The 22,984-nt window shown below is 37.3% G+C and overlaps 1 long non-coding RNA gene across 2 annotated transcripts in view; it reads left to right on the top strand.

The window, feature by feature from the left end:
- Nucleotides 1-7,764, top strand: part of LOC148132136 (uncharacterized) — a 50,507-nt gene extending 42,743 nt beyond the window's left edge. The window contains exons 2-4 of one of the 2 annotated variants that reach the window (XR_015747306.1): nucleotides 2,742-3,066; nucleotides 4,152-4,223; nucleotides 7,621-7,764. This is a non-coding gene — a long non-coding RNA (uncharacterized LOC148132136). Of the gene's footprint in view, nucleotides 1-2,741; nucleotides 3,067-4,101; nucleotides 4,224-7,620 lie in introns of those variants that run through there. The other variant, XR_015747307.1, reaches the window with a different exon arrangement.
- Nucleotides 7,765-22,984: the final 15,220 nt, after the last annotated feature.

The following is a 22,984-nucleotide window of genomic DNA, read 5'->3' as shown; positions in this document are numbered from 1 at the left end:
TACCCAGGAAGATACTGGAAAAGATAATAAAAAAACAGATCTGCCAACATCTAGAAACAAGTAAAGTAATAACTAGCAGTCAGCACGGGTTTGTTAAAAACAGATCATGCCAAACCAATCTTATTTCATTCTTCAACACAGTGACTAAATTAGTAGACCAGCAAAATACTGTGGACATAATATATTTAGATTTCAGCAAGGCTTTTGATAAAGTAGACCACAACCTACTTCTTAGTAAGCTGGAAAAAAGTGGAATAGATAGCACCACCATTAGATGGATTCACAACTGGCTGGCAAACCATACTCAACGAGTAGTCCTTAATGGGTCTAAATCTGCATGGAGGGAAGTAAGCAGCGGAGTGACACAAGGTTCCGTCTTAGGCCCAGTACTCTTCAATATCTTCATTAACGACTTAGATGAGGGAATAGAAGGGGAACTTACCAAATTTGCAGATGATACTAAGCTGGCAGGAATAGCTAACACCCAAGAAGATAGCCTCAAGATTCAGATGGATCTTGATAGACTAGAACTCTGGGCCATATCTAATAAAATGAAATTCAATATAGAGAAAAGTAAAGTCCTACATTTAGGCAAGAAAAACCAAAAGTACACATATAGTCTGGCTGAAACCAGGCTCAATAGCAGTAACTGTGAGAGGGATCTTGGAGTCTTAGTGGACAACCAGCTAAATATGAGCCAGCAGTGTGCATCAGCCGCCAAAAAAGCTAATGCAATTCTAAATTGTATTAACAGAGGGATACAGTCAAGATCAAGGGAAGTACTAATATCACTCTATAAAGTCTTAGTAAGACCACACCTAGAGTACTGCGTCCAGTTTTGGTCACCACATTATAAAAAAGATGTTGAGACTCTAGAAAAAGGACAGAGAAGAGCAACCAGGGTGGGTAGGGGACTGGAGGCTAAAACATACAACGAGCGGTTGCAGGAACTGGGCTTGGCAGGTCTAGTAAAGAGAAGGATCAGTGGAGACATGATAGCGGTCTTCCAATATTTGAGGGGCTGCCACAGGGAGGAAGGGCTCAAAGTATTTTCTAAAGCTCCTGTAGGCCAGACAAAGAATAATGGATGAAAACTGAACAAGGAGAGATTTAACCTGGAAACAAGGAGAAACTTTCTGACAGTGAGAACAATCAACCAATGGAACAGCTTGCCCTCAGAAGTTGTGGGAGCACCATCAGTTGAGACCTTCAAGAAGAGATTGGACTGCCATTTGTCAGAAATGGTGGAGGGTCTCCCACTTGGGCAGGGGGTTGGACTAGATGACCTACAAGATCCCTTCCAACTCTGATTATCTGTATCTTAAAAATTACTGGCCTAATCCTGTAAGGAAGGCAGGAAGGAAACATTCTGGAGTTACTTACAGAAACTGCCTCTCCATTAACTCTTATTACATTCTTGACAGGACTAGACTTCCTGTCTCTGGAACTTCTCTGGAGTTTTTTTTCCTCCTTTGCTGGTACTTTGCTTGTGTGGAGTGACCATTCAAAGTTACAATGGCACTGAAAAAAGTGACTTATGACCATTTTTTCACACTTACGACTGTTGCAGCATCCCCACAGTCATCAGAGGCCAGGCGAGGAGATGCGTGCCTCGATATGAGTGATGTTGAGTTGGCCACGCCCAGCCAGTCACATGAACAGCAAGCCATGCCCACCAAATAAGCCACACCCATAGAACCGGTTATTAAAAAATTTGAATCCCACCCCTGCCTATTACCTATTGAGAACATGGATATATAAGCTTTTGTCTCCATGGAATGTATTTGAGAATATATCATTGGGGTCAAACGCTGAAACATATACTGTAAAATTGATGGCTGTTCTGTTATGAAATATATATTATCTACTATTTCTTATGTATGTAAGCCAAGTAAAGAACATCTGTTCTTTTTGATGAAATTTGCTCCTATTGCTTCCATGAAAAGAGAAGACAATAAAAATGTATTCTCTTTACCATTTGACTTGTCTTACATATGTATATACAAAAATAGCAGATGAAATATATGTATATCTATATGTATATCTATATGTATATCTATATGTATAATGTTTCATCTGCTAAATCAGCCTGTGTAAGCTGACAATATTTATAGGACCTGAACAGAAGCCAAACATTTCTTTTTTCTTTTTATCTTATTTTGGGGAGTGTGTGTTTGTGTGTGTGTGTGTGTGTGTGTGTGTGTGTGTGTGTGTGTGAGAGAGAGAGAGAGAGAGAGAGAGAGAGAGAGAGAGAGAGGTCAGGGGGAGAGGGAGAGCGCAAATAGTTCTTATGAATAAAATAATTCAAAAATAAATTATAGGCTAGCTTTTCTACCTGTTTTTTCTCCCTGCCAGTTTAACATTATTCTTTGTAAACAATTTGAAGGGATCTTATTTGAATCAGCTTGTACTCAGCTGAACTTTTTTTTTTAACAATAAGTTTTGCTTTAATAAGCTGGTGCCCAGAGTTTGTGCCATGCTGCTTCAAAGAGATAGCAAAGCTATGAGTAAGATCAAAGCAAAATGGTCATGGGATCTTAACTATTTGACAGAAGAAGAAACAGAGAATTATAACAGCAGAGTTTCTATTTTTCCTGAAGAATGATTCACTTTGATTTCCTATAATAGTTTACTTCACTTCTTTAGCCAAAAAAATAAAATAAAATAAAATCCTTTTTCTTATGTATCAGAGTTTCTAAAAAAATATTTGAAGAAGGATTTTTCTTTAATTGCCTTAACAGAATGTTCACACATGCTGGGGAACTACAGAACACTGATTCCCAGATAGAGCAGAAAGATTGATGGAGGGATGTCTGCCAATTACATCCGAACAAGTTCTTTTTTCAATAACTTGAGGTAAAAAAGTTATATGGATCATTTTTCATTGTGGAAATCTACAAATTGAGGATACCTCTCCAATAATGCCATGTCACCAAGCTCATCTGTAAAAAGCTCATTCAACCTAACTTCAAAAGTTAAATATTCTTCTGTAATATTTAGAGGACACATAAATAGGATTTACATCTAAACTACACCAGGTTTTTGAAAATGTACTATATAGATTTGGTAAGTCTATACCCTCCCCCAGTGGTGGGATTCAATTTTTTTTTACTACTGGTAAAACTACTACTACTATGAGCGTGGCTTGGTGGGAATGGCAGGGGGAAGGATACTGTAAAATCTCTAGTCAGAGGTGGTATTTGCCAGTTTTTCAAACTACTCAAAATTTCCACTACTGGTTCTCCAGAACTGGTCAGAACCTGCTGAATACCACATCTGCCCTACCCCCATTTCTCTCTAACTGAATTATAAGCAGAGATGGAAAAGAATCCTCTCTCTTTAGCTGAACTAGCCCACCTGTACAAGGATATGACATTACAGAAGCCTTACTAAAATTAAATTTAGGAACTATCACAGTTGTATGCAATGTGTAAAAACACAAAAAATACTGGAGTAAATAGACAAGCACCAAGAATTCCACAAAATAAACATAGTTAGAAACTAATGGTTCATGCATTTAGAAGTTATTTGTGTTATCTAAGAGCCAGTTTGGTGTAGTGGTGAAGACATCAGGCTAGAAACCAGTAAATCGTGATTTCTAGTCCTACCTTAGGCACAAAGATAGCTGGATGACGTTGAACTTCTTTCTCTGCTTCTCTCCCCTTTCCTCCCCCTTTCCCTTTGAGCCGTACAAGGCAGGCAATTGCAAACCACTTCTGAAATGTTGCCAAAAAAATCTGCAGGTTATTTGCAAGAGTCTATATTGACTCTGATGCATGTACACATGCATGTGCACACACGCACACATGCACACATGAGAGAGAGAGAGAGAGAGAATAAAGTGTTATCTATCATTAAGGCTACTATAAAGTTATAAAGTTCCACAAGACCAAGTAGAATTTTCTGTATATCTCTACTACAATCTAGTGGTCCTCAATATCTGAAGACTTTTGAATTTTATGGTAGGCTTCCTAGCCCTATAGTAGTCCCACATTAAGGGGAAGAAAGCATTATCTAAAATAAGTCTCAAGTTTCTTTATGACTCCTCTGATGAGATCTACACAGTGTGATTGAACTTCTAGCATAGCTCTTTTCCTCCAGAAAGTACACAAATTCCATGATAATACTCACTGGAGAGTATTATTTTCCAGAAAGCCAACTTTCCTTTCAGCAAAATAACACTCAGTAGAATGGAAATACTACTCAGCAGACCAGAGACCCTGGTAAGTTGGACACTGTCTTATTTTTGCCATGTGTTATTCTCTGCTTCCTTGCTGATGTTCTTTAAGTATCAAAATGTTTTCTTATGAAAGGCAGGATACCAAATTATCTACAAATAGATTATATTTAAAGAAAGACATTTCATTTCATAGAGAAGGACTTTTTCTCTCTCCAGAAATACCACTTTCTGTTTCAGGCTTTGCTTTTTGTGCATTGGAAATTGATTAGCTTTTTATAGGACCATGAATTCAGCAGAATTACATTTCAGTAGTTTAGAATTTGCATCCCCTAATTGTATTTTAGCAAATTAATTCCCTTTAATTTGCTATTCAGCCTAAGAGTAGAACCTTCACCATCTAGTGTTCTTGATCAGAGTTTAGAGAAACAACTGTCACTTTAAGATGCATATTCTGCATACCTAAAGGTGAAAGAATAATGAGCCCTCGGTCCTCAATTTTTTTTAAAAAAAACTTAAATTGAGGAAACCTCTCTTTGGGCTTTTGTATTTATTCACTTTTGCCCTTTTTAATGAAAAATATAATTCCATTAATAAAGTATCTCCTTTCCAAGATGATCTTTCATTCTTCCTATATTTTTCACCCTTTTTCCCCAAAAAATATTATAATAGGAGAAATAAATTTCAGGGAACCATTTTATTGGAGATATTTACTGGGCAGGCATACGGAAGCCATTAAGAATAATTTTCTGAATTGAGAATGGAGTTGGACCTGTAGTTAGATTAGATAGGGTTTAACAGATAATCAGAGTTGGAAGGGACCTTGTAGGTCATCTCGTCCAACCCCCCACCCAAGCGGGAGACCCTACACCATTTCTGACAAATGGCAGTCCAATCTCTTCTTGAAAGTCTCAAGTGATGGTGCTCCCACAACTTCCGAGGGCAAGCTGGTCTGTTGGTTGATTGTTCTCACTGTCAGAAAGATAGGTAGAAAAATAAATGGTTATCCATAAAGTTAACAGGTCAAAGATGTATTTTTATCCATACCAATCTTATTAAGTCACGAACAAATTATTTGGTTCTATTTTGCAACTGGTATAGAAACATTGTTTATAAAAATGACAGTGTCTGAATTCACATCACTCTAAGACAGTGGTCACCAACCGGTGGGCTGTGACCCATTGGTGGGCCATGAGAAAATTTTGGTGGGCCACAAAGAAATCTCACCCCCAGAGCACCCCCCCAAAGCAATTAATCCAGGCTGTGCAGAAACACAAGGCTGCTCAGCCCACATGGCCCGCGGGACCCCTCCCTGCCCACTCACTCCTTACCCGGCAAACTTGTCTGCTAAGTTGCTATTTTTCCTTTTTACCGACCATCATTTGTTCTGCTGTGCCGGGAGATTTAGATTAGCTAGGAAGCAGGAAATGGTTGGATTTCTTGCTTTCTAGCTAAGCACAGCCGAACCTTCCTTAGGACTGAAGGTTTGCTTGCAAGCAAATTCAGTGCAGACTCACGGCAAGCAAATTTGAGAGACTGAGCTAGCCGATGGCAGATAGATAGATCACTGAATGATTCTGTGAGCAACTCAACCTGCCTGCTTTGCCTGATTTTGGATAAAAGTTGCTTTTTTAATAAAAAAAATTCAATATTTACATACATGGTGTGTTGTGAGTTAATTTTATGAGTTTGCTTGCAAGCAAATTTTATGTGACAGACTGAGCTAGCCAATGGCAGATAGATAGATTTCTGAATGAATCTGTGATTCTGTGAGCAACTCAATCTGCCTACTTGCTTCGCCTGATTTTGGGTAAAAGTTGCTCTTTTTTATAAAAAAAACAATATTTATATAAATATTTATAATATTTACATACAAGCCATGCCCAGCCAGTCACATGACCACCAAGCCATACCCACAACTTAGGCCATGACCACAGAACCGTGGTCCCTGGGATGAAAAATTATGAGATTGGTGGTCACTGAGGTCCAAAAGCAATGGCAATCCCTGCTCTATGATACAACACAATTTATGCTGTTTATGTTTTGTAAAGAGAGGTCAGTAATTAAACCATGGATTTATTTTAGTTTAAAAAACAATGTTGATTGTTTCTTGAATGCATCCAGCTTAGTTCTACAAAGGTTTTGTAATTTCATTAAGACCCGTAAGTAACTCACACATTTGCAAGAAAAAGACAACCAAACAAATCATGTTATAGTATTATGTGTGAACACAACACCTTTGCAGAGCTCAGTTTAGCCAGAGAATAAAGTAGAAATGATATATGTGATGTTGTGAAGTATTTTATAATAGACTGAAGTTTGCCTATTAGAGTTAAGTTTAGGATGGACCTGATTAAGTAACATGTTTCAGGAGGCACCATTAGGTGGTAGTAGATGTAAAACAGGAACTTTTATATAAATGCTGTATTGCTTTCTGCTTGTTTGGATTTCATGTTTTGAAATCCAAGGAAAATCCAACAAGAAATGAAAATGGTATTAACTGTGCAAAGTCCTGCCCTGTTGTATATGTATATATTTGCAAAATATAGATATATCAAAGCGGTAGTGTTTTGAATGTGGGGCAAGAGCTGCCATTAAACTTCCCTGCAGATTTTACTGCCATTATTGGACTGCAGAATTGCAGATTATCACTAAATAGCAGCAAAGTGTTGTTGTTTTTATACTTTTGCTGGCATCTAGTGATAACTTTGCAATGTACCTATTTGTACAAAAGCTAACTACTGGAACTGAGGGCATGAACAGGACTTAGGACATAAACAATATGTAGTAAGCATATCTATCTATCTATCTATCTATCTATCTATCTATCTATCTATCTATCTATCTATCTATCTATCATCTGTGTATCTATTTCTCTCCCTCCCTCCCTCTCTTTCAATTTCACACACACACACACACACACTACCCTGATGCAAACAACATTTAAGATTGATTGTTTGGAATTAACCATGTTCTGTTTAGCTACAGTTTAGTTAGTTCTGTTCTTGTTTAACTACAGTTAAATAAACTTAGTGTGGTACAATGTATGAGTCAACCAGGGCAATGATTTTCAAAATTCCGATCATTGATAACACTCTGTGTTTTACAATATTATAAATTATAATTTAATAACTCATTATTACACTAATAAAAAATAATAAGAGAGAAGATATAACTTCATTACTAATAAATGAACATAAAGAATAAATTGAACTTTCTTTTTGGAAAACAATTCTTTCAGCCACCATATAATATACAGTATAAGTTATGCAGGGGCTACAGAGCAGATTCAGCTATATTGCAATACATGGAGAACAAATACCTTGAGCTTCCCAGACTGATTGGGAAGGTAGTTCATTTTGTCTCTCTCTTATTGTAAAAAGATATCATATTTTTCTAACATATTTTGCTCAGCACATTCTTCACACATCCTCTCTCCCTAGGAAAGAGACTCCTGGGTACCACTGAACAACTGCCAGTTGTTGAATTGTTTAAGGACAACTTCAGCAGGAGCCTTGAGCCTCACCAAGTGCCATTCATTCAGCTGTATAAGGGATCCAAGTCATGTGGAGATAACAGGATCAGAACTATACCCCCTGCCATATTTCACAGCAGTATTCTTAGATCAATACCAAATAAACTCTATTCACTTCATCATTTTCATTTGTTTTCTTTTGGTTTATGAATGTTTCAGCACTTCAGTCAAATAAAAAGATAAATTACTATTCCAGACCAAATCATTTCAAAAGGGAGCAACAGCTGAAATCATACCAGAGTTCCATTTTCATTTTTAATTGTATAGGTAGATCTTAGAAATGCCATGGGACCATGAAGTCCATTTCTATAAGGAACAATCATTACAAATTAATTATGTAAAGACATAGGTCAAGCATTTTGCAGGGGGCTTCAAGAAAATCAGAGCCTCAAAGGACATCAAACAGAGCAAATTCTTCATTTAGTATTTGGGTTTCATGCTAGGAAAGCAAATAATCATGTCAATTTTCTTCCCCTTCCCTCTGCTTTGAAACTTTTGGAAGGCAAGATGCTGGCACAATCCTATATAGCATTCAGATAATTCATTAATCACGAGAAATGAGAGGGGGTTGAAATAAAGCTTTTGAAGGAAGTTATTCCAGGTAGCTAAGTATCTACATTTGGAGGCTGAGGAAATGAGCCTCAAATGGAAATGAGAGCAGAACTATATGTGTTCAGATATGTTTAAAAGCTTATTTTCAACCTCAAAGTTTGATACAGTACTTCTTATCCTGACAGATAAATATCAATTCTCTTGGAAACATCAAATAAAAGACAAATTACCAAAATTGGCATTTTCAAGTGAGATGCTCGTGTCTTTGATATAGGATCAGGCAATGGAGTTTCTCCAACAAAGGATTCTCAATAGAGAATAACAAAAAGAATCTAAAAGCTCGAAGCTCAAGGGGGTCGCAGCAAATTTTTATATTAAATCAACACAATATTTGAACAATCTTGCAAACAATAAATTTTGGAGAGCCTTCACATTTCTACAGTTTAATATCTCTCTATCAGCTATATTGGAATACCATAAAACCCCCTACGAGAAAAAGCTTTTTCCTTGAAAATAGGGGAGTAGTTAATCAGAGGACCAGATTTTGTTGCATAGTAACTTTAAGAAAACAGCCATAATGAGTTATTATCATTAGCCCATTTCCAGATCAGACAGAAGAATCACCGGAAAGTTTTCATTTGTATCCTGTAGAATTTATAGACTAAAAGAATGGTTAAGAAAGATTAACTTTACGGAAATATCCAGGAATAGTTATGTAGGAAAAAGGGGCTGAAATATAATTTAGGTTCAGAGCAATAAGATAACATTCAGAAACGTAGATCATAGAGTTGAAAGGGAACTTGAACGTCTTCTAGTCAAACCCTCTGCTAGAAAAGGAGACACTATACAATTTCAGATCAACAGATGCCTCCCTAATTCAGTGGAGTCTAAGAAGGGCATGGAAATACAGCACAAACAGACTTATAAGATACAATTATATCTAATGTCAATAAAAGTAATTGTGGCCTTCCTTTGGAATTGGTTTGTGTCGAGCCTTACCATGCTTGCCAAGAACTGTATTGACCTCCACAGTGTTGAGAAGGTTCTCTTTACTGTGGTGTCTCTGATGTCTCTTTGTCACTGGTGGATGACGTTGTCTGAAAGTGACTGCTGAGGAGTGATGATTCACCAGGAGACGCTGCGGACCTGTGGAGCAGAAGAAGAGTGCAACTAGCAAACATTTGTTTAATTAAAAGACATTAATGTACCTAATTAAAGGTGGATGCTGATGTGGACGGGTTGGGGTTTGTGTGGGCAGAAGGCGGTTATTATGGAATTATTTAGGTAGTGTTGGAAAGTGGATATTCTCAGCGCTACCTTCATGAAGGCTTACTCGGAGTTGCCTCATTCTTTGTTGTGGATCTTGCTGGAGAGTGCTTCCAATAAACAAACTGAGTTTGGGTGACTTTGTTTCCTGTGTTCATATCTACCAGACCTGGCCAGGACATTGAAACAAATGACTCCATTTTACATTTATATATTGTGGTTGTGATGGCAGAAGGCACGGCAATGGAGGCTTTCTCTGCTTTGGAGAAAGAGGAAGTGTTGGAAAAGGTGGACGAACAGAGGCCTAAGGATGAGAAGGAAGAACAGGAATTACCACAGCCAGTGGTACGCCCAAAGGTCTGAGACAGCCATCAGGCCCCTGTAAAAGTAGTACAGGGATTGGGGTCTCTGAGTAGTCCAGAGGTGGAAGAGTCTATGTCTGGTGGGAGTCACTGGCAACATTGACGTGAATGACTCTGGTGGAAGATGAAAGTGAGTGGAGTTATTCCACCCAAGCCAGGAGCAGCACCTTGGACATATTGAGGGAGAGGTTTGGAGAGGCTAGCATTATAGACAAGCAAGCCTCAGGAAGGGAGGCTTTACAATATCAAAAAAGTAGGTACCGAGGTGATGGTACAAGGTCAGGGCAGACAGCCAGTGGCAATCCAGGGATATTGGGAACACATCTCCATCGATCACAGGATTCATCATTGGTGGAATTTGTTGCTCCAGGAGAGGGGAGAAATAGACCACCACCAACTGTTGGAGGTTCTAGGCCTAGACCTGGAATTGGTTTGGGATTATCTGGGCCAATGGGGCAGTGGTCTTCCCAGGCCCATTGGGTTCCACCCCCTGTACAAGTAACTTTTGATGGGAACCCTGATAGAGTTCCACTATTTATGAGTCAGGTAATCAGTTATTTAGACTTGTACGCTGGGTTCTATCCTTCTCAGTGGGAATGGTTGTAGCAATTACTCAAGTCCTGGAAGGAGAGGCTGCTAAGTGGGTGGCTGACTTGTATAACGAAAAAGCCAGAGAGTTGGCAGATGTTGGACTCTTTCTTGAGGCGCTTAGGTCGCAATTTGAGCATTGGTCTAGAGTCCAGTGAGCTGAAGCAGAAATTACCAAATTGAAACAAAGGAGGACAAGCTATGAAGGATTATGTGGTGGAGTTCAGAAGGTTGCCTGGTAAGTTGAGGGTGCAGCCGGAATGACTGCTGGTGTACCAGTTTTGAACCGGTTTGAACAAAGAACTCCGACAAGCATGTTTATACCAAGAGTTACCACCTAGGTTAGTAGAATGGTACCAAATAACTGTGGAGTTGGAAACTGGATTGAGAGAGTTTAAACCAGGGGGGAGGGGGGGGTGTTTGGAAATTCCCAACTGGGGGTATTAGACCATAACTGTCTCACCTAGGCCCTGGTCAGGCCAATCCTGATGTGGCACCTTCAACTTCAGGAGTGAGACAAATGAGGCCAGGGTTGCAATGCTTTCAATGTCATTTGTGGGGTCATCGAGTGGCAGAATGTACGGCCCCACTGCCACAACCAGCAGCAGACAGACCAGTTTCTGGAACACGAGGAAGTAGAAGAGGAAGACCGATTGAAATGGGATGAATACCAGAGGGGTCCAGAGGAGCAAAGCAACTAACACCATGGACGAGCTGATTGGAGTCCACATCTCAGCTAGACTCCAGTGTGAGTTGAGCAGTTCCAGTAACAGAGGCGGATAGAGGGAACAACAGTGCTGAAGATCCAATGGTAAGCAACCCTATATGCAGTGGTGGAATTCAAATAATTTAACAATCGATTCTCTGCCCTAATGATTTCTTCCAACAATCAGTTCACCAAACTGCTCAGAAAGTTAACAACCGGTTCTCCCAAACTGGTGTGAACTGGCTGAATCCCATTACTGCCTATACGTCTGTTTATAGTTCCTGTGCTTATCAGAAATCTACAAATGGCTCAAGGGTATCCTGTTGGGGCTCAGGGTGAGACTCAGGGTGCACTCGGTAGCTTATAAGCCAAAATGTGGTAGAAAAAGTGGGGTTGCAGATGGTACCTTTGAGACAGCCTATACGGGTAAAGCAGGTGGATGGTTCGACTCTTGGAGGGGTGCCAGCAACCCATGTTACAGAACTGGTAAGACTTGATATGGTTGATCATTGGGAACTGATCAGATTTGTAGTTGTAGCAAAAAAATGACTGAATCTATAATATTAGGTTTATCATGGTTGGATAAATGGGGTCCAACAATATGGAGGGCAGGGGGTTGCCAATGAACATGTTTGGCTGTGGGACCTGAACTGCCTCCCCATGAAATGTCTGAGACAATTTTGGTGGCCTGGAATGAAAACTGATATTGAAAATTATGTGAAATGTTGTTCCATTTGTGCTACTGCAAACCAGGAAAACCCATTGGGTTGTTACAGTCAGTGGCTAATCCTAGTCAACCATGGCAAGAAATAGCAATGGATTTTAAAGTTGAATTGCCGGAAAGTAATGGGCATATGGTGATGTGGACAGTCCTCGATTTATTTTCAAAGCAGGCCCATTTTATTCCATGTTTTGGACTACCGTCTGCCAAACGTTTAGCTAGATTATTTATTAACCATGTATATCGACTCCATGGGGTACCTCATCAGATTATATCTGACAGGGGGTTCAGTTCACCACACAGTTCTGGAGGGATTTTATTTGTCTAATAGGGTCTATACAAGACAACTACAATGATCTAATACATATCGATTTTACAGAAGACAATGTTGAAAAAGCACTACGCAATCTAAAACCATCTTTATCTATTGGACCGGATGGAATATGTGCCTACTTCTTTAAAAAGCTATCCACTGCCATAGCCGAACCTCTAAGCATAATCTTTGAAAAATCTTTCAGGACCAGCTCCTTGCCAAAACTATGGTCACAAGCCATGGTCATCCCCATCTTCAAAAAGGGAGACCCCAGCCTAGCTGAAAATTATAGACCAATCTCCTTATGCTGCATCACCTGTAAAGTCATGGAATCAATTATTAACCAATCCATTATCCTCCACTTAGAGACAAACAACCTACTCTCTAATAAACAATTTGGTTTTAGGAAAAAACTATCATGTAATCTGCAACTCTTACACTGAAAAAATGTATGGACTACACAACTCAATCAGGGCAAACCAATAGATGCAATCTACATAGACTTCTGTAAAGCCTTTGATTCAGTGGTACATGACAAACTACTCCTAAAACTAAAATCTTACGGTATCTCTGGACACCTGCATAACTGGATAGAAGCATTCCTGTCAAACAGACAACAAAACATCAAAATTGAGAGTGTCCTATCAAATTCTATACCTGTCAACAGTGGTGTCCCCCAAGGCAGTGTTCTAGGACCAACTCTTTTCATACTGTCCATAAATGACCTTTGTGATCATATTAAGAGCAACTGCATTCTCTTCGCTGATGATGTAAAGGTATTCAACACCACAGACAATACTGCTACCTTTCAAAAAGACCTTGACTATGTATCAGAATGGTCAAACAAATGGCAATTTCAAATCTCAACAAATAAAAGCTCTGTCTTACATATTGGCAAAAAAAAATCAGAAAATAAAATACAGGCTGAATAGTCAAGACCTTGTTGATGATCCAAACTCTGTCAAGGATCTTGGAGTACTCATCTCTAATGATCTAAGTGCTAGAGCCCACTGTAACTACATAGACAAAAAAGGCGTTAAGAGTTGTTAACCCAATCTTTCATAGCTTTTTCTCTGGTAATATTACACTAATAACTAGAGCATACAAAACATTTGCTAGACCAATACTCAAATACAGCTCATCAGTCTGGAACCCACATTATGTATCTGATATTAACACAGTTGAGAAAGTCAGAAATATTTCACAAGAAGAGTTCTCCAGTCCTCTATTTGTTGCAGAATACCTTATGCCACCAGACTTGAAATTCTAAACCTAGAAAACATAGAACTACGCTGTCTTCAGTCCGATCTAAGTATAGTATATAAAATCATACATTGCAATGTCCTACCTGTCAATGAATACTTCAGCTTCAACCATAACAATACAAGAGCCAACAATAGATAAAAACTCAAGGTAAACTGCAGCAAACTTGATTGCAGGAAATACGACTTCAGCAACAGAGTGGTCAATATCTGGAATACTCTAACTGACTCTGTGGTTTCTTCCCCAAACCCCAAAAACTTTAACCTTAGACTGTCTACTATTGACCTCACCCCTTTCCTAAGAGGTCTGTAGGGGGCGTGCATAAGTGCACCAATGTGCCTACCGTCCCTGTCCTATTGTTTCTTTTAATTTTTTTATTTTTCTTATATGTATCCATGTATTCATAACTATGTTTTTACTTATACCTATTATCTTGTAAGCAATTGACAAACCAAATAAATAAATAAATAAATAAATAAATAAATAAATAAATAAATAAACAAACAAGCAAACAAACAAACAAACAAACAAACAAACAAATAAATAAATAAGGTTTAAGCATGGTGTACCACCCAAGTACTAATGGAGCAGCAGAAAGAGCGAACACAGCTGAGGAACTTTATCTGAGATGTTATGTCTCTTATCAGCAGACAAATTGGGCAAGTGTCCTCCCATTTGCAGAGGTGGCATATAACAATGCAGTGCACCAGAGTACAGTGTTTAGTCTGTTTAAGGTTGTGTATGGAAGAGATCTAGTACTAATACCAGAATGGCCTTAGATGCCGAAGGTACAAGGTACATTGAAGGAGTGGGTGGAGAGTATTCAAAGCACCTGGGTAGTAGTAAAGCAGGCATTAGAAAATGCTGCCAATGTGCACAAGGCAAGGGAAATAAACATAGGGTAGAAGGAAAGCCATTCAATATAGGAGATTATGTGTATCTTTCTACTAAATATCTAAAAAGTACAGTGCTGTGTAAGAAGTTGGGTCCTAAATATGTTGGACCATTTCCTATAAGAATAGTAAATCCTGTAACAGTTGAACTTAAATTGCCTCCTTTATTAGGAACAATTCACCCTGTGTTTCATAGTAGCCTTCTAAAGCCAATAGACCAGAAGTATTTTCCACAGGGACAGATCCCACCTGGACCCATTAAAGACAATCATTATGAGATTGATAAAATTCTAGATTCATGGCAAAAGCGAGGCTTTGTACAATATCTAGTAAAATGGAAAGGGTACCCTCTAAGCGAGGCATCATGGGTGAAGGAGACAGATTTACAAGCTCCATATTTACTTAGGAAATTTCACACCTGATATCCCACAAAAGAGGGAGGACCATTGTGCCAAAGTAATGGATAAAAGATATGCTCATTTATTTGATTGTATTCATTTTAGATGAATCCTTGGTAGCGTTGTCTGCATGTCGAGCCTCACCATGCTCACCAAGAACTGTATTGACCTCCACATTGCTGAGAGGTTACTCTTTATCGCAGTCTCTCTGATATCTCTCTGTAGCTGGTGGATGACGTTGTCTGGAAGCAACTGCTGAGGAATGGTGTCTCTGATATCTCTCTGTTGCTGGAAGTGACTGCTGAGGAGTGATGATGTCACTGGGAGACACTGCGGACCTGCAGAAGCAGAGGAAGAGTTCAACTAGCAAACATTTGTTTAATTAAAAGACATTATTGTACGTAATTAAAGGCGGATGCTGATGTGAGCAGGTTGGGGTTTGTGTGGGTGGAAGGTGGTTATTTTGGGATTATTCAGGTAGTGCTGGGAAGCAGATATTCTCAGTGCTACCCTCACGAGGGCTTACTCGGTGTTTATGAGTTGCCCCTTTCTTTGTTGTGGATCTTGTTGGAGATTGCTTCCAATAAACAAACTGAGTTTGAGTGACTTCATTTCCTATGTTCATATCTACCAGACCTGGCCAAGACATTGAAAGTTTGGTTAATCCAAGGGTCTTCAAACTTGGCAAGTTTAAGACTTGTGAACTTCAACTCCCAGAATTCTTGAGCTAACATGACTGGAGAAGGAGTTCTGGCAGTTGAAGTCCACAAGTCTTAAAGCTGTCAAGTTTGAAGACCCCTGAGTTAATTTTGGGGGGTAACACCTAAGCAGAAAAAAACATATATTTTATGTAATGTGTATTACATACTCATTTCATACAGATGGGTAAATCAGTACATTTGATATTAAGTAATTGGTTTGTTTTAAGCACTATTTAATAAGACTGGTTCAGACATAATGTTTCAGAAATTCCAACAAGAGATCCACAGGTCATAGCAAATCCAAACCTGAGCCAAGTATGCAATGGCTTAAGGCAAACAAATATGCTGATTCCAACTTTTTCAAAACAAAATATATGTTTACCAATAGCAACAAACTATCTTCTATAACATCCCTTGTAACATCCCACTCAGGTCAATTCTACTTCCTATAGCCTTTATTTTTGGTTCTTCTGATTCAGGTCTCAACTGTTTTCCAGCACAAACTTCTGAGATGAATCCCAGAAGGTCAGGTTGGCCAGGCCAAATTTGCCTGAAGACAAAACTGGAAGTTATAACTAACAGGTCAAAGTGTCAGAGCTATTGTCATGCTAGAGAGATTGATACATTTTCAACACAGAGATGAAACAGTGGGAAACAAAAACTAGGAAAGTGACTTGGAGTAGTGAATTAGCAGCAGAGAAAAGAATGAAAGAACTCTTTGCCCTGACTTTTCAGTTTATGCAAAGTTTTAAAAAGTTTATTATCTGCATGTTTGAAGTTGTATATATTCAATCCAATTAAAAGAAAACACTTCGTTAATTATATAGAAAAAGATAATGTAATATCTGGCAGGCAAAACATATCCTAGTGGACATCAGTGTAAAAATAAAATATATAAAATAATATAGTCAATGATTGTAACAACATTTCACATTATAAAACATTTTCAGCATGTATTTAAGAAAGCTAGTACTGGTAATCCTTTGATTATGACTAGTTGACTAGTTGATTATGACTCCATGATGTTCACTTAATGACTGCTGTATTCACATAATGACCACTGCAAAAAAGGTACTAGAATTGGACACCATCATGTGATTACCTGCTTAATGACCATCATGATTTACAATCATAATAATTTTTAGGGTTCCAGTTAACACACCCAATGGAATCAAAACTCCAAGGCAGACATCTTAATCAAAGTGTAGATTTATTAGGCATGTCATATTGGCACATCTGGGACAATATTGGCACAACCCGACTCTGGAGGACCCGAGGTTTTCCCCACCCAAATCAAACCCAAAAGGTCTTCCCCTTAAGTCCCACATCCATCACATGGTCCAAACAGGTTGCAGTCATTATCTTGCCTGGCTTTGGTCCACACCTCTCCAACACCTGGTAGAGCGTCCTTGGCTCCCAAGGGAAAGAATATTGTTTTGGCTACACATCCCCAGCTATCTCTATCTTCCCCCTTTAGTTCTCATAGCTCCAACCAGACTGCCTGTAACAGTCCTGATGATGCTCCTAAAATGGCTTCAGCATAAAAAATGGCTTCAGAGCTAATTATGGTCATAAATCAAAGACTATCTGTACAATAGATTGCTTAAGGTGTTAAGAATGGCAGTAGGAATACCCTGGATGTGGTTTACCTATAGCTACCCAATGTTTGGGATACCAACTCTTTTATCAGCCCAGCCTGTCTCACAGGAGAAATAGGCGAGGAGGACAAAGTATATATGCTGCCTTGAGCTCCTGTATAAAATGTGGCCTGCAATCCTAATAAATAATTAAGCAAACGGTCATAAATAAAACCAAAGGTAGTGTTTTTCAGAAAAAATGATAACTCTTATTACTACCTCTTACTGCCTCCTTTACCAGCACTAAAGCTAGATGTTTTATGAATTTAAATTATATTACAGAAGCATTTGATCTATGGAGTAATAGTATTTTCAAAGAACAGGTATATTTTCTAGTTTGTTTTCACCTTACAAACTCACTCTTTAAAATGTGAAGATGTTTATCCACCAATAGTGATAAGCATTTTTGTCCAGCAGAATTTCAACTCAGAGATGGATTTTGTTCCTTCAAAGAAAGCTTTACTGAAGAAGAAGCGGGGGAAAAGTAGATTGAGAACTTTATTGAATCCCTATGAAGCACTTAAGCAAACATTTACCCTTGATTTGACTGGTTCCTTTGAGGGATAAAGTAGCTTCTATGATAGTGCAATTGTTCAAAGCAGTCATGGCCCAACATTATTCTGCCTGAAGCAGAGTCCTGATACTCTTTCATGATAAATCTACCCTTTAAAAAAACCTGGATCCATTGTTCAGACCTATATCTGTTTTTTATAGTAGTACTTTGTGAAAGTAGGACATTTCAATATACTATAAGCTACGGTCAACCTGGTTCAAAGTAATTATAGTGTCAGAGTTAAAAGCAAGCTAATAAAGCAATATAACATCCCAGTTTTTAATAACTTTAACAGCAACAGGAAAACACAATAAAAACTACTTCTGATTCATAATAAATCAACACATGCTAATACTAACCCTAGAAATATTTTCATAGATCTTCCTGTGTGTCTCTGTGCATATGCGCATAGACATGATAGATAGATGATAGATATATAGATATACAAATAAAAGGTTGTGATGTGTTTATTCAGAAAGGTTTCCAACAAATTAACAAATTAACTGAACCAACAAATCAAACTATTTTCTTTCCAAAGAACCATATCAATGTGTTACCTTTTCTCTATCTCTGTTATGCCTACAATGTTAGCATTTTGCTACACTTCTCCCCACGTCCTTGGGACATAGCACTTGCTTGACATATGAATTTTTCAAGTCATTCTTATTCACAGAATTTTCTTACTTAAAACATTGTTTCATACACCCACACTCATATTTAGGCCCTGCAAACATGGTGTGTGTGTGTGTGTGTGTGTGTGTGTATGTGCTTTCTTGGTGGATGATCAGTATACAAATGTTATTGATTTACAAAGTACAGAATATAATACAGTTAGAATCACAAATAGAGAGATTAATATACTAGCTGCATTTCAATATCATAAACGTATTTGTGTTTTGTTCTAGATTATTAGTTTGGCCGCAGTGGACAGTTTTTCCTTCTGAGTCAGAGAAGTTTTGAGTTAAGGGAATTTTAAGAGTTTCTTAGTTTGGTTTGTTTTTGTAACCTTGCTCAATCCTGTCTTAGCTAGTTTTCTTTTGGTGTCACCTGAGTAGTAGTCAGAGAGAGAGAAAATAGATGCTGAATGTCAGATCTGGAAGATTTATAGATTTAATAATTTTATATTAATGTATCACAAATAAGGAAAATATTAAATACCATAACTTTGAGTTTGTTTTAGAAAAAAAATGCTGGCAACACTTAAAAATCAAACATAAAAAAGATGACATTTGGAAAGATTAAAAATTCAGGTAGATTTTCATATAATAATCAAATCATTTATCCAGGGTTCAAAAACAGTAATAAAAGTACAAAATTTAAAATACCAAAAGGGGCAAAAATACTTCAAAATTGAAACAATTTGTGATGAGAAGAGAATATCAACAGGCTTTTGCAAGCCATAGCTATCGCTAGAGTTAGCAATCTTTATAGATATATAAAGTGGTACAGATATAATTTAGACAATCACTATAAACTTTATAGAGATTTGTCCAAATTAGGTTTTTGCAGAAGGAAGATTTTAATTTCTTGATCAAAGAGACAACTAAAATGTATAATAATTAGATTTATAAGTGCTAGACACCATGGTTAATAGAATGGGTAGCACAACATTGTTTTGGACCAAACACACATGTGGTTGCTTTTATGGGATTATAGGGATTGTTTATTATCTCCATAAAATGAACCAATTTGAGTCAAGATTAAAAAACAACAACCTTCCTCTGTATGAAATTTGTAGGTTATCATTGCTAGGAATCATCCATGGAGAAACTGAAACTGAATCATAATAGCAAAGGATGGTTTTAGCTATGTCATTTGGTTGATCTAAATCCCAAATCTTCTCAGTTAAGCTCGTGAAACAGTTTTCTAGACTAAGTGATGATATTGGTGGAGTGAAAGCCTATCAATTTGCTTGCTCAGAGATGAGCAAAATGTATCCAATAGGATGAGACAAATCCAAGATTTCAGTACAGTATATAAAATGAATTCCAGGGAAAAGTTCCCCATGGACCGTTATCAGTGGATAAACTGTTCCTAGTGTCTCAAAGTAGTTGTCTGATAAAAGATGTCTCCTTTGATTAAGCGATTTTGATGATCTAAATATTTATTTTTCAAAACTTTAAGACACGTCTATTTTCCTAATTGTTCAGAATCAAGAATGGAGACTATATAGTGAAAATCAATATCAACATTTGTGTGTGTGTGTCAGTTGGAGTTAGATGGAGAAATCTTAGGCAAATCTATTGCAAACATATGACTGTTGTTTCTATTGCCTAAGCAGCATAATTCCTCAAACTATATATTTAAAGTAAAGGAAATAAATTTTATAAAAGTGCTAATGAGGACCACAAGCTCCTTAAAAAGCTTAACTTCTAACCTCACATTTTTAAATGCTCTTCTGCCCATAGTTTTCACTTTCAGTATAAGGAAGAATGCCAGATTCAGGAGCACACTGAAATTCCAAACAGCATCAAATTATTCTACTGTTGTTATTGCTGCTGCTGTTGTTGTTAGTATTATTAGTATTATTAATAATGTTTTCAGTTACATGCAACATTGGACAGTTCAGAATACTGTAGAATCTGCCTCTTTCAGATTGACCAAAAAAGAATAAATAGCCTTAGCTTATTTATGTCAACATATATGGTCCCAGTATGATGACACAAATAGTGAACAAGAGTTAAGAAGTATTTAAGCTATCAAATTTAAAATTAAAATTAATTTACTGTGAGCTAATTTTTAACTGCAACATGTTACTTCTATAGATTGTATGCTAATTAGTTTGCATCCAGCATTACATTATATTTTCAATTGTTCTGTATCTTATAGTTAATATATACCAAAGTAAACATGAATGATATATGTCATTTGCTCTGTCTAAAAATCTTTATTAATCAGACACTTTAATCTGAGTTATTAATTTCTTTCCAAGCCATGACATCAATCAATCAGTCAGCAGCTGGTACTGTCTTGCACTGAAAATTATCTTCTTTTTTTCTATTTTGAAATGTCGATTTTCTTAGCCAGCAAGGGGGAAAATAATAATATAAAACTTGCTTATTATGACACAATACATTAGAGGACTGGTTGTCGGATTTTGGGATGGACATCAAAAGTTACATGGATGAAATCAAGTGAGTTTTGTTACAATACCTTTCATAACTCTATCCGCAATAACATGAAAAATAAGCAACACACATCATTTCGCTATGCAGAACCTAATGTGACATTGTGAATCTTTCCTTTTTTTGCATCTGTGTATGTATGCCTGTGTGAGTATTCCATTTCAGCATTAATAGATGTCATATATCAAGATTATGAATGGAAAGAAATATAAAATTGAACTGTCAAGATCCTGTTGAATAAGACATGCATATAGTGGCAAATCCTGACACACATATGAATGAATAGGAAGCTAAGGATGTGACCCTTAGGAATCAATGTAGAAAATAAAATTTCTTCAGGGTACACATCTTTACTGCCACTTGTGACAAGGGAAGCCCTTGATCTGAAAGCAGTTTTAACTAGTCCACATAGAATTCTAATTCTTATTCAACTAAAAGTATCTTGTCTTACCAGAGTATTTGTCAGTTATTTGCAGAAGGATTGGACCAGGGAGCAAAAATGCTGGAAAATAGAACTACTGTTACTACTGTTCTTACTACTGTTCTTTTCTCTATCATTGCATTTGGTTTTGAGAAAAAAATAGAATACAAGCATAACCAGACTCCAAAGCAATTTCCTAATTATTTGAAGTATTTTAAAGCTTAACATAAAAGCCAGGCTGATGCAAGAAGCTCACATATCAACCATTAATTTTTTTAAAATTTCCCTCACACAGATACATACCTACACACACACACACACACACACACACACAAACTGTGATGCAGAATAAATCCGTCTTGAGAGCCTTGGTTGTTTATGATATGGACATGCATCTATATAAAAACAAAACTTCTATGATATACACATGTAGGACATCTACTACATAAAGTTTGAGAAAGCCCCACTGAGAAACTCTGAGACAGTCTCATTTAAACAATCATCTGAGGTCCTCCTTTGAGCAAAATGGCCTTTATGTGATATTGTCCCATATCATTTGCTGAAAATTACCCTGTATTGATTGATTGAAAATGAGAATGTGACTTCAAGAAAGAAAACGACAGGTGACACATTGAATTGAAAATTGCCATATAATGATATGCCTGTTTCTAATTCATAAAGTTAGCAGTGATGAAAGCTATTTTCTACCCACAGCCCACAAAATGGATACCATGATGGATTTTTGCTATTCTTTAATGACTTCGATGTTTTCAATATTTTATTTTTAAACCTATTATGTATGTTTTTATGCTAACTTGTTTCAATCGTGTTACCCTGGATATTTTTTTCTTACCATGATTTTTTTTAGCATGCCACATTGAGTCAATTTGTTGAAATTGGTGGTATAATAAACAAACATAAATCAATAAATTCATATTCAATATTTTAACCAAACAATAAGTGTGTATTCCTTACTCTGGAAATTACAATATTATTTAACATACTCTGATTTCTAGGGAGTTCAATTTGTCCCTTATTGTCATGATGCAACCACTAACTGTGCATAGCTTCCAATGTTTGCATCAAAGCAGGGTAAGCATTGATAATGGATTAGCATCAATCCTGGCTATTTGCTATGTCTTTTAAAAACAAGTCTTTTATGTTCATATTTTACATTCTTATGTCTAAAAACTATGAAGAGAAGCACTTAGTATAAGAATTGTTTGCAAGGGAAGATTTCATCCTAGTAAGTGAGGTTCCAGAACCATATTTTACAGTGTAATAACTCTCTGAAGTATCTTGAGGTAACATTGGACAGATCATTAACCAACCAACCCCATTTGGAAAAAAAACAGCTGCAAAAAAAAAAAAAAAAAAAAGCCGCAACAATTTATTGAATAGAAAGGCTGGAGTATCTTGGGGTACAGATCTTAACACCCTACACATAACAGCCTGGTTTATTTCACAAGTGAATATTGGGTCAGCATGCAACTTAGCAGTTTCCACACCCAAATGGTCGATGTCCAACTCCATCAGACAATGTGTGTCATCTCTGCCACATTGCATCCCACCCCTGTGCACTGGTTACCAGTACTCAGCAACATCATACACCCGACATTAGAAGATAGCAAGCTCTTGTTTGGCTATGGTCAAGGATGCTTAACAAGAAAGCTCTCCCTGTTCACCAGGCTAATGCACAGTCCATCACAAAATTGACATCCCATAGGTCAGCATGGAAAGCAGTTTTCACTTAACATCTACCTAATTTAACCC

This window comes from Notechis scutatus, chromosome 2 (genome assembly GCF_049901735.1).
Source record: "Notechis scutatus isolate UNSWTSFEM ecotype Mainland chromosome 2, rNotScu1.2, whole genome shotgun sequence".
Taxonomy (NCBI): Eukaryota; Metazoa; Chordata; class Lepidosauria; order Squamata; family Elapidae; genus Notechis; species Notechis scutatus.
Note: the sequence above shows the minus strand (reverse complement) of the source record. Positions and strands in the feature narration are given on the sequence as shown.